Source organism: Leopardus geoffroyi, chromosome B3, assembly GCF_018350155.1.
Source record: "Leopardus geoffroyi isolate Oge1 chromosome B3, O.geoffroyi_Oge1_pat1.0, whole genome shotgun sequence".
NCBI classification, from domain to species: domain Eukaryota; kingdom Metazoa; phylum Chordata; class Mammalia; order Carnivora; family Felidae; genus Leopardus; species Leopardus geoffroyi.
In genome coordinates, this window is record NC_059337.1 from 16,975,553 (window position 1) to 16,986,712 (window position 11,160).

An 11,160-nucleotide genomic window follows, 5' to 3' on the forward strand; every position below is an offset into this window, starting at 1 on the left:
GGGGCTCAGTCAAAGCCACTAGGCTCTGGTGTCTGTCCATCTCTCAACTCCAGTTCCATTTTCCAGGCCCTCCCCTGTAGCCACAAGATGACAGCAGCCTTGCTACCCTCACCTCCCACCAGCCTCTCTTCAGGCAGCTGAGCCTCCCTCTGTCTTGACCAACTCATGCTCTGACTGGCCTAGGTCCGGGTCACCTGCCCATCCCAAGCAGAACAGCCAACCTGACCATCCGGCTGCACGTGCCTTACACGTGAGTGGTCTTTGCACACATCAGCACGTGCATGGGATCACCCAACCAACCCTGGGGCCACGATCTCATCATCCCCATCTCACAGATGAGGAGACTGAGGCCCTGCCAGGTTAAACTGCTCGTCCAGGATCCCCTGCCCGGAAAGCAGCAGAGCCAGAACACCGAACCTCATCTCCACACTCCACGTGTGCGTTTGCCCGCCTTCCTACTGTCCTTGCAGTGTAAGAATCGTGGAGAGAAAATTATCACAGGCCCAAGAGAGGTGTAGGGGGGGAGGAGACCGGAAGATGCAGAAATCCCCACCGCAGGCCCTTGCTGGTCCGTTCGCTGGCTGCAGACATCCTTCCGAGTAAGTCTTTTGGATGCCAACCTCTGTCTCACCCACATCGCTCTTGAAATTTGGCCACTTGCACTATCACCTACATACTTTTCTTAAGTTAACTTGCCTATGATGCTTCCAAAAATGGTTGGGGGTTTTTTTGTTTGTTTGTTTGTTTTTTAGAGAGGGAAAGGGAGAGAGAGGATCTTAAGCAGGCTCCATGCCCAGCACGGAGCCTGACACGGAGCTCAATCCTACGACCCTGGGGTCGTAACCTGAGCTGAGATCAAGAGTCGGATGCTTAACCAACTGAGCCACTCAGGCGCCTCCCCAAAATGAGTTTTATTTTTTTTTTTTTTTTAATTTTTTTTTTTCAACGTTTATTTATTTTTTGGGGGACAGAGAGAGACAGAGCATGAACGGGGGAGGGGCAGAGAGAGAGGGAGACACAGAATCGGAAACAGGCTCCAGGCTCTGAGCCATCAGCCCAGAGCCCGACGCGGGGCTCGAACTCACGGACCGCGAGATCGTGACCTGGCTGAAGTCGGACGCTTAACCGACTGCGCCACCCAGGCGCCCCTCAAAATGAGTTTTAAACATCATCTTCATATCACACCTTTAAATCGAAACAGTCTCACCCTTCCTCTATTGAAGACTCATGTCCAAATCAACTCAGAACTATTCGAAGTGGCCACTGCACCCACCCAACATCCCCTCACACCCCAGGCGGGGCCCACCGGCTCTCTCTGGGGAATCAGCACCGATGGCTGCACCAGGAACACAATCAGCGTGCTGTCCCGCGACGGTCCTCTCCAGCACGCCCACCATCTCCAACCCCCCGGGCTCCAGGCGAGGGAAGTCAGAGCCCTCTGGAGCAGGAGGCATGGAGAGCAGGCCCCACATGCGGCCAAGGCACTGCCGGCTTACAGCTTGGTCCCCTTCCCTCCATCACAAGGCTGCTGGTTCTGCCGCAGCATCGGGGTAGTTCATTTTGTGTGTCACCTTGGGGTGAGGGTGTTTCCGGACGCGACTGGCACTTGAATCAGGAGACCAAGTGATGAAAGTGGCCCTCCCCACTTGTCGGGCACCGTCCAATCCACTGAGGGCCTGAAGAGAACGAAAAGGTAGAGAAAGAGGGAATTCTCATTCATTCATTCTCTCTCTCTATACCTGACTCCATACCACTGTACCTGACTGCCTGACCTAAGACTTCAGTCTCCTGAGAGATCAGTCTCCCCCGCTTAGATGAGAACTGACACACGCCTCACTCCCGATTCTCAGCCCTTCAAGACCCACACTGGATTTACACCAACTTTCCCGGGCCTCCGGCTTGAAAATGGCAGAACCTAGAACTTCTCGGCCTCCAGAATTAGATGAGCCAATTCCTTATAGTCAATCTCCTTTTTTTTTTTTTTTTTTTAGTTGTTTTTAATGTTTATTTATTTTTGAGACAGAGAGAGACAAAGCATGAACGGAGGAGGGTCAGAGAGAGGGAGACACAGAATCTGAAACAGGCTCCAGGCTCCGAGCTGTCAGCACAGAGCCTGACGTGGGGCTCGAACTCATGGACCGCGAGATCGTGACCTGAGCCGAAGTCGGCCGCTTAACCGACTGAGCCACCCAGGTGCCCCATAGTCGATCTCTTTTTAGAGCTAGAAAGGTAGGTAGGTAGTAGGCAGGTAGGTGGGTAGGTGGAGAGGGAGATAAATACTTCATTAATTCTCCTTCTCTGGAGAGCCCTAACACAGCTCCCTCAGCTGCTACCCTCACTGAGGTAAGATGGTATTCAGAAGCCACAAGACCCTCGGTGGTTTCCAGCATGCTCTTGCCTGGCCGTTTATTCATCCCAGGTCCCTAACTTCCTTCTTGCGTGATTATTTCCATGATGCTCCGGGTGGAGGAAACCAAGGCAGCCCCGGGGGAGCCACGGCCACACACGCATCATTACCCACAGTCACTCTGACCAGCTAAACAGATGTATAGTAGTGGAGAGATGGGAAGAGACTTCACGACACCCAAAGGGAGCGCCTCCCTGTACAGAGATGGAAGCCAGCCCGAGAAGGATCCATGGCTTCCCACCTCACCCACCTGGTGGGGCAGAGATGGGCTAGGTCACAGTCCCCTGACTCCTGATACAATGTCTCTCTTACTTGACCAAGAATATTCCCACCTCAAATTAAACTGGGTCAGTTCAGGTTCCTAGCTCTAAGGACAGAGGGTACAAACCCCTCAAAGGAACAATCTAGAAAATGGGGCCTAAGTGATGAAAGATGAGAAGGGGAGAAGGGAGTCCAAATCACAGCTGGATGGTGACCTGTCCCTAAGTAGCTGGTTGCCAGGGTTTCTTGAACCCGTCTCCCAGGGGAGGCTGCTGAAGGGCTAAGAGAGCTGAGAGGGAGTGTGAGGGCAGGAGCCCGGGCAGAGGAGTACACAGGGGCCAGGACCTGCATTCCTCCCCTGCGAGTTCACCCACAAGTCAGTCAATGCACTCTTCCCCAGGGAAGCTGGGTTTGGGCCTCCTGGGAGCCCCACACACACACACACACATAGTGGAGACAGAAGGAAGGGAATGTGCTGAGTAAGAAAAATTAAATGCCATCAAATGTCAAAAATGAGTCTGGCTGGGGGCGCTGGGTGGCTCAGTCAGCTAAGCGTCCGACTTTGGCTCAGGTCATGATCTCACGGTTCATGGGTTAGAGCCCCGTGTCGGGCTCTGGGCAGTTCGGAGCCTGAAGCCTGCTTCAGATTCTGTGACTCCCTCTCTCTCTCTCTGCCCCTCCCCTGCTCACACTCTCTCTCTCTCTCTCAAAAATAAATAAACATTAAAAAAAAATTTTTTTTAATGAGTCTGGCTGGAAGAGTGCTGCTCTGGGAGGCACCTTTAAAGAGAAAGAATTGAAATCGGGATCCGGAAGAGGTATCTGCACCCCCTTGTTCATTGCAGCATTACTTATGATGGCCAAGACATGGAAACCAAGTGCCCATCAATAAATGAACAGATAAAGGAAGTGTGGTGTAAACATGCAATGGAATGTTATTCAGCCTTAAAGAAGCAAATCCTGACCTCTGTGGCAACATGCATGAAAGTGGAGAACATTCTGCTGAATGAAATAAGGCGGACACCGAAGGATAAATACTGCAGGATTCCGTGTATGTGAGGCATGAATTCTGGTTACCAGGGGCTGGGGGAGGGGGAAAGGGAGATACTGTTCGGTGGGTATAAAATTCCAGTCATGTAACAAGAATGAGCTCTACAGAGCTAACATACTGCAGAGCACCTCCAGTCAGCAATACTGTATTAGACACTTCAAACTGGTGAAGGGGTTAGATGTCGCGTGAAGTGTTTTTACACCAATCAAAAGGGACACAGGGAACTTCTGGAGGTGACCGATAAGTCCATTACCCTGATACTGTGGTGATGGCTTCACGGGTGTGGGCATGTGCACAAACTCATCAAATTGTACACGTTAAATATGTGCAGTCTGCTGTGTGTCAATTATGCCTCAATAGAGCGGGTTTTTTAAGAGAAAGAGAGAACCAAAGGGAATGATCTTCCCAGTTCCCTGCATCCCAATGCTGATGGGCCACACAAATGGGTACAAGGGAACCAAGATGGCGCCATTCCCTCCGCCAGTAGGACACTCACTGCAGGTGGGTGTGTGTTTACCTCACAGTTTTCCATTCGTTCCCTTTCAAGACAGCATTGCGAAAGCACTCAGCCTGTGAAGGATCTGGGGAGCAGGCGAGGCCTCCCACTTTCCCCAGCAGCGAAAGGAGGCAGGCTGCATTTGAGATCATTGGGGGCTCCTTGTCTTTATTTCTGTGTGGGCAAGCCTATGGGGTTAATGAAGAAATGGGGAAACTTGGGACATGTCTGCACCCTGGACTCACAATGAAAGCTAAGCATTTTCTCCTTTAACATGAGAGAGATTTGAGCCCTTCTTAAGAATAAGTCCCAGCTGGGGTGCCTGGGGGGCTCAGTCGGTTAAGCATCTGACTTTTGATTTCAGCTAAGGTCATGATACCAGGGCTGTGGGGTCAAGCCCTGCATCAGGCTCCCTGCTGAGTGTGGCACCTACTTAAGATTCTCTCTCTCTCCCTCTGTCCCTCCCCACTCCCACTTTCTCTCTCTCACTCTAAAAAAAAAAAAGAAAAGGAAAGGAAAAGGGGGCGCCTGGGTGGCTCAGTCAGTTGAATGTCCGACTTCAGCTCAGGTCATGATCTCACAGTCTGTGAGTTCGAGCCCTGCACTGGGTTCTGTGATGATAGCTCAGAGCCTGGAGTCCGCTTCGGATTCTGATTCTCCTCGCATTCAGATTCTCAGAGCCTGTCTCCCTCTCTCTCTCCTGACACCTGCTCGCACTCTGTCTCTCTCTCTCTCTCTCTCTCTCTCAAAAATAAACACTAAAGAAAACAATAAATAAAAAAAAGAGGAAGGAAAAAGAAGTCTGTCTTGCCACATCACTGAAATTCAGGGGCTGGGGTGGCAAATTAGTACCATAACAAAACCAGTTAACAGAGGCAGGTATGTGCAGCCTGCGCCACTATTTCTTTATAAAGCTTGGTGTTTCCAACCACAACTAAAGACGCCCACCCTGGCCAGGCTGGGCATCTTCCGTTTCTGCAGGAAGGCAGGTGGGTGTCCGCGGCCCCAGGACCCCCACTTGGGGCTGCGGTCCTGGGCGGAGCAGCCTTTGGTTTGTGCTCAAGGCTGCCATCATGTGGCCGCCGTGGGTATGCTCCGGAAACTGCCCGGCGTGAGAGAGGTTCCTGCTCTCTGCAAGTCTGTAGCAAGGTCCCGTGTCTCCCGCTCATCTGCCACCAGCCAGAACGGGGGCTTCAAGATACAGATCAAGAGGAAAATCAAGTTCTAATGTTGCCATGCAGGTCTGAATCTTCCGGGGCACTTTCCCAGCCTTACCGTGGACTTCAACTATACCCACGCTGTGATTTCTCTTCTAAACGGGGAAGAACTTGCTCACCAGTCAGCACAGTAGGAAGGCCCGAGATGTGAAGCATCCCCAAGCACTGGCCTGGTCTCTGCCGGGTCAGCTTGCAAGCCCCGTCCCCATCTCGGAGTGTCCAACAGTCCCGGGGCTTCCTTAAATCCTCTCTGTGCAGAAACTAAGCCAGCACAAGTGCTCCATAAGTAGCAGGTTAAAGGGGTCCATCCGTGTCTCAAGACCCGAGCTCTCAGCTTGCTCTGAAGCCATGACGGAGCAAGTCTGCAGACACCCGGGACTTGAGAGCTAAAGGCATCTGTTAGTGTGGGGCAGGGTTTCTCGGCCTTGGTGCGACATTTCAGGCCGGGGAATTCTTGAGGTTGCAAGGGCCACCCCGGCCTTTTAGGATGCCAGGCGGCCTCCCTGGCTTCTACCCACCAGCTCCAGTTCACTCCTCATCCAACTGTGGCAACCAAAAATGGCGCCAGACATGGCCAAATGCCCCCGGGGGGGCCAATCGGCACCCATAGAGAACCACTGTCTAGGGGTATACTCGTTCCTATTGCCTCTGTTAATAAACAGAGCATTTAGTGGCCTAAAACTGCACGGTTTATTATCATACGGTTCTGGAAGGTGGTATCCCAGAGCTAAAACGAAGGTGTCCACAGCACTGGGTTCCTCCTTAAGGCTCCAGGGGGAGAATCTGCTTCCTGGCTTCTTCCGGGTTCTAGAAGCTGCCTGTATCCCCCGGCACATGGCCCTTTCTTCCACACTGGAAACCCCTGATGGTGGGTGGAGTCTCTCTCACAGCACATCCCCCTAATGATGTCTTTTGTAGCCAACCTCCCGCTGCCTCCCTCATTTAAGGGCCCATGTGATTACATGGGGCCCATCCGGGTAATCCAGGATAATGTCCCCATTCTGAGATCTCTGGGAAGTCCCCTTTACCACCTGAGGGAATATAGTTACAGCTTCCAGGAAGTCTGACACGGACATCGGTGGGGGGGTCATCATTTAGCCAGTCACAAGGGAGTACAAACGTGACTGGCTCCAGCTGGCGAGTGACACAGCCAGCGAATGGTGAGAAGGACAGCTGTGTCTGGGTCCTAAACCCCTGTGTCGCCAGACAAATCTCACCTGTATACTGGTGTGGGCCCTCCAGCTGCCAGTTCATAGACCTGGACTCACTTTGACTCACGCCTTCATTTCACTGATGAGGACCCCAGGTTCCCCAGAAAGGAAGCTGCCATCCCAGACCCCAGTGAGGGGCCAGGCTGGAACCGGGCCCCATGCTCTTTTCAGTCTCGGGACACAAACCCCTGGGTTACCAGGCACCCCCAAAGGCAAACATTTCTGACGGTGGGATTTCAAGCTGTGCGTCGTCAGCAGCCCACATCCCCCTGGAGGCTCGAAGACTGTGCGAATCAGCCAAGGAGCCTGCCCTGAGGGATGGGATGTGCAACAGCATGGGGACCGGGACTCTGCCAGGCACTGACAATGCATGCTCAGAGTCTGGCTCTGTGCTACATGTGAGGACACAGGGCATCCCTGAAAGACGTGGAAAAGAAATGACCGGTTCGTTGGCTTTGAGGTCTCATTGGGGCAGAGGTGGGATGGGAGGGGGTGGCAGGAACTCTCAGACAGATTTGGGGGCTCCAGAGTGGAAAGGAGGTATGCCCCATCCCAGCCTGGAGTTCCCAGGGAAGGCCCCAAAGAGCAGCCTGAGCCCCAGACTATGGGGGTTACACGGGGGGTGCCAGGGCCTGCCCCACAGCAAAGCCACAAGGGTCCCAGGGGAAAGCAAGGGGTTTCCCATGTGGCCAGAAACAGCAAGGCACAGGTCACAAGGAAATCTGCAGGCTGCAGCATCTCGTCCCGGGGGGGGACCCGAGGAAGCACCCACAGATGCCTGCGGGGCCGCAGGGCAGGAGTCGGGTGTGGAAGGCTGCCAGTGTGGCCCGTGGTGCCCACGCGGCTGGGCGTCTGAGACCAGGCACTCTGACAGGACAACTGTACACGTGAGCCGCTGCCAGTGTGGGCAGGACAGACCCAAGCCAAGAGGTGACATCCCGTCCTCACCAAGGCCCTGCCCTGGGAAGCCCCAGAAACGAATGCCCACGGAGGGAGCACGGAAAAGGCCCGCGTTCTACCTACAGCGGTACGTTTAAGTATGTTCCTTATGGGGTACCTGGGTGTTTGAGTCAGTTAGGCATGTGACCCTTGATTCGACTCGGGTCATGATCCCGGGGTCCTGGGATGGAGCCCCACATTGGGCTCTGCGCAGAGCATGAAGCCTGCTTGATATTCTCCCTCTCTCTCTCTCTGACCCTCTCCCCTGCTCGTGCTCTCTCTCTAAAAAATGAAAAGCATATTCCGTATAGTTCCTTATGTAGCTTATGTAGATTTAATTTATACAAATTTTCTAAATTACTTTACAAACATAATACACACATTTGGAGATATATATATATATATGTATATCTCCTATATATATATATATTTTTTAAATATATATGTATATTTTGAACATATATATATTTTGAAACATATATATGAAATATATATGTGAAATATATATATATGAAATATATATATGAAATATATATATGAAATATATATGTGAAATATATATATGAAATATATATATGAAATATATATATGAAATATATATATATATATGAAACGATGTGGTTTTTACCTGCTTCTGTTGGTAACCTGAGAATACAGCAAACATCTGCCAAATCAGGCAAGTGTAGAGCCAAGTAGGAACAACAACCAAGCCTATTCCTGCAATTCACACGGAGCCAGGAAGACTGTACCACCATCCACCCAAGGGCACGTCCTCCAATTCCATGGAATTCAAACAGAGGTCGAGCGCCCGGAGACCAAAGGAGCCATCTGCTCAGTATCCACCTTGTACAACAGCCATGAGCTGCCCACTGGGGCGTGGGTGCCTTCAGTCGGGGGCAATGAAGGCTATGAAAGGTCACAAGCTCTGCAGCTCATCTGCCCACTGCCCAGCGTCACTGTTGGGAGAGGTTACCTTCTAGAAAGCCTGCAGAATACATTCAGGGAAGCATTTCTGTTGCTGCACCGTTTGTAGGATCTTTCTTACAGGAAATTACTCTTTCTGATAAGGTCTCAGTAGATACTGAAAATGACAGAATGCCCAGACCCCTGGATGTCCGGTTGGGTGCTGGGCTCGCAGACCCCTGATTGTGTCGCTGTGGTTTCCAGCTCATCTTTCTCTTGCCTGGCCACTGGGACATTCTGCACCCTGTGTAAAATGGCGGGAGGCGGAAGATAAAAGTGGCCAAGGAATTTCACAGCTTCTCAACATGGAAACCCACACACCTAACTTCCAAACTTCCAGTTGCTGACCATCTCTCCCTAGAAAGAGAACTCAATCAAAATCAAACTTTTATAATGCTTCTCGCAGAAAAGGGGGGTTTTAGAAACTGTCTCGTGATCTGTGGGGCCCCTAGGGTTTCTGCAAGTAGCCACCCAGTTGGATTTATGTTTCTTCCTCGCCCCAAAGGGCATGTTCCCGAAGCCTTCCTGGAACAAAGTATCTGATGCTAATATAGCCTGAAACCCCACTTCCTGAAAGAAAACTTGTTCAAGGAGCCAGTACACAGCAGTGAACGTCCGCCACCAGGACTAGACCCTACATTCGTAAGGCAAGCTTCTATAGGACCACGGATTCCCAACATCCTCTGCCCACCCTGCATCTGTTTTGTTGTTGTTGCTGCTGTTCTGCTTAGCATAATGTGTTTTTTAAGTTTATTACTTATTTTTTAGAAAGAGAGAGAGAGAGAGAGAGAACAAGCTGGGGAGGGAAAGAGAAAAGGGGAGACAGAGAATCCCAAGCAGGCTCCTCAGTTTCAGCACAGAGCCCAATGCAGGGCTCAAACCCACGAAGTATGAGATCATGACCTGAATCAAAACCAAGAGTTGGACGCACAACTGATTGAGCCACCCAGGCGCCCCAGCATAAGGTGTTTAAGGTTTATCCAGTGTAGCATGCATCAGTACTTTACTCGTTTTTATAGCTAAATATTGCATTGTATGGATTTACCACATTTTGTCCATCTGTCTACCAATCTATGGGCTTTGGGAATGATTTCAGTTTGGGGCTATCATCAATAAGGTGCTTTGAACGTGTGTGTACAAGCTTTTACGTGGCCCTATCTCTTCAGTTCTCCTGGTTACATACCCAGAAGCGGAATTTCTGGATCATATGGTCAGCTTGGGTTGGAGCAACCTGCAGGGCCACGCCCCTCTCACAGGGCATGAGCCTGGGATCCGGGGATGGCTTTCTTCTAATGACTGCTTTGTGGATTTTGCTGTATTCACTGTAGAATCAAATAACTTTCTCCCCAATAACTCCCTTTAGATGGAGTGCACTTTAAGACCCAATCATTACTACTCCACCAAATACACAAGCAACCAAAGAAAAGTGGACAAACTGCGCATCATCAAAAACCCAAAATGCTGTGCCTTCAGTGACACTATCAAGGAAGCGGACAACCCACAGAATAGGAGAAAATATCTGCAAATGATATATGTGAAAAGAGACTTGTATCCAGGATATATAAAGAACTGTTACAACTTAATAAAACAAAGACAGCCCAGTAAAGAAATGGGTAAGGGATCTGAGTGGACATTTCTCCACAGAAGACACACAAAGAGCCAACAAGCCCGTGGAAAGGCGTTCCACATCGTTAGTCATCAGGAAAATGCACATGAAAACCACAATGAGACACCTGCTAGTTCTCAAGCACTAGGAAGGATGCTGCAGTCAACAAGACGAATAGCAACCAGTGCTGGCTGGTATGGGGATAGACTGGAACCTTCATACGCTGCTGGAGGGCATGGCAAATGCAGTCATCCCTTCGAAAAAACAATTTGGCAATGGCTCAAAAATAGGTTACCTTCTGACCCAGAAACTCCACTCTGGGGTATATACCCAAGGGAACTGAGTAACATGCCCACATAAAAATTGTGCCATGAATGAGGTCATAGCAGCATTACTGACAAGAGCCAAGAAATCGATCTAAAAATGCATTCATTGGTATATGAATAAATAAAATGTGGTATATCCATACAACGGAATGTTATTCAGCTATAAAAAGGAATAACGTACTGATGCGTGCTACACTGTGGATGAATTTTAAAAATGTTACATCAAGTGAAAGAAGCCAGATGGAAATGACCACACATTCCACCTGTAGGACATGTCCCAAACAGGCAAATCGAAAGAGAGAGAGAGTAGATTTGTGGTTGCCTAAGGCTGGGGGGGGGATGGGGTGGAAAGGGAGAGACTGCTAATAGGTGCGGGGTTTCTTTTTGGGGTACTGACTGAGCGCTGATTGCACAACTCTGCAAATATACTAAAAAAAAGGAATTATATACTTCGAATGAAATTAATTTTATGGTTTGTAACAAAAACAACACAACGCACACGCACACACTTTACGGACATTCCTCATGGACATTCCAAGCTATGTGGAAGGAAACCCTGCACACAGCCCGACCTAAACCAACTGTGTCACTGGCCAGAGAGGGGATTGCTCAGAGCCTCAGTGTGTTTCCTTCTAACTCTGCAGGGTTGTTTTTTTGTGTTGTTTTTTTTTAACATCTTTATT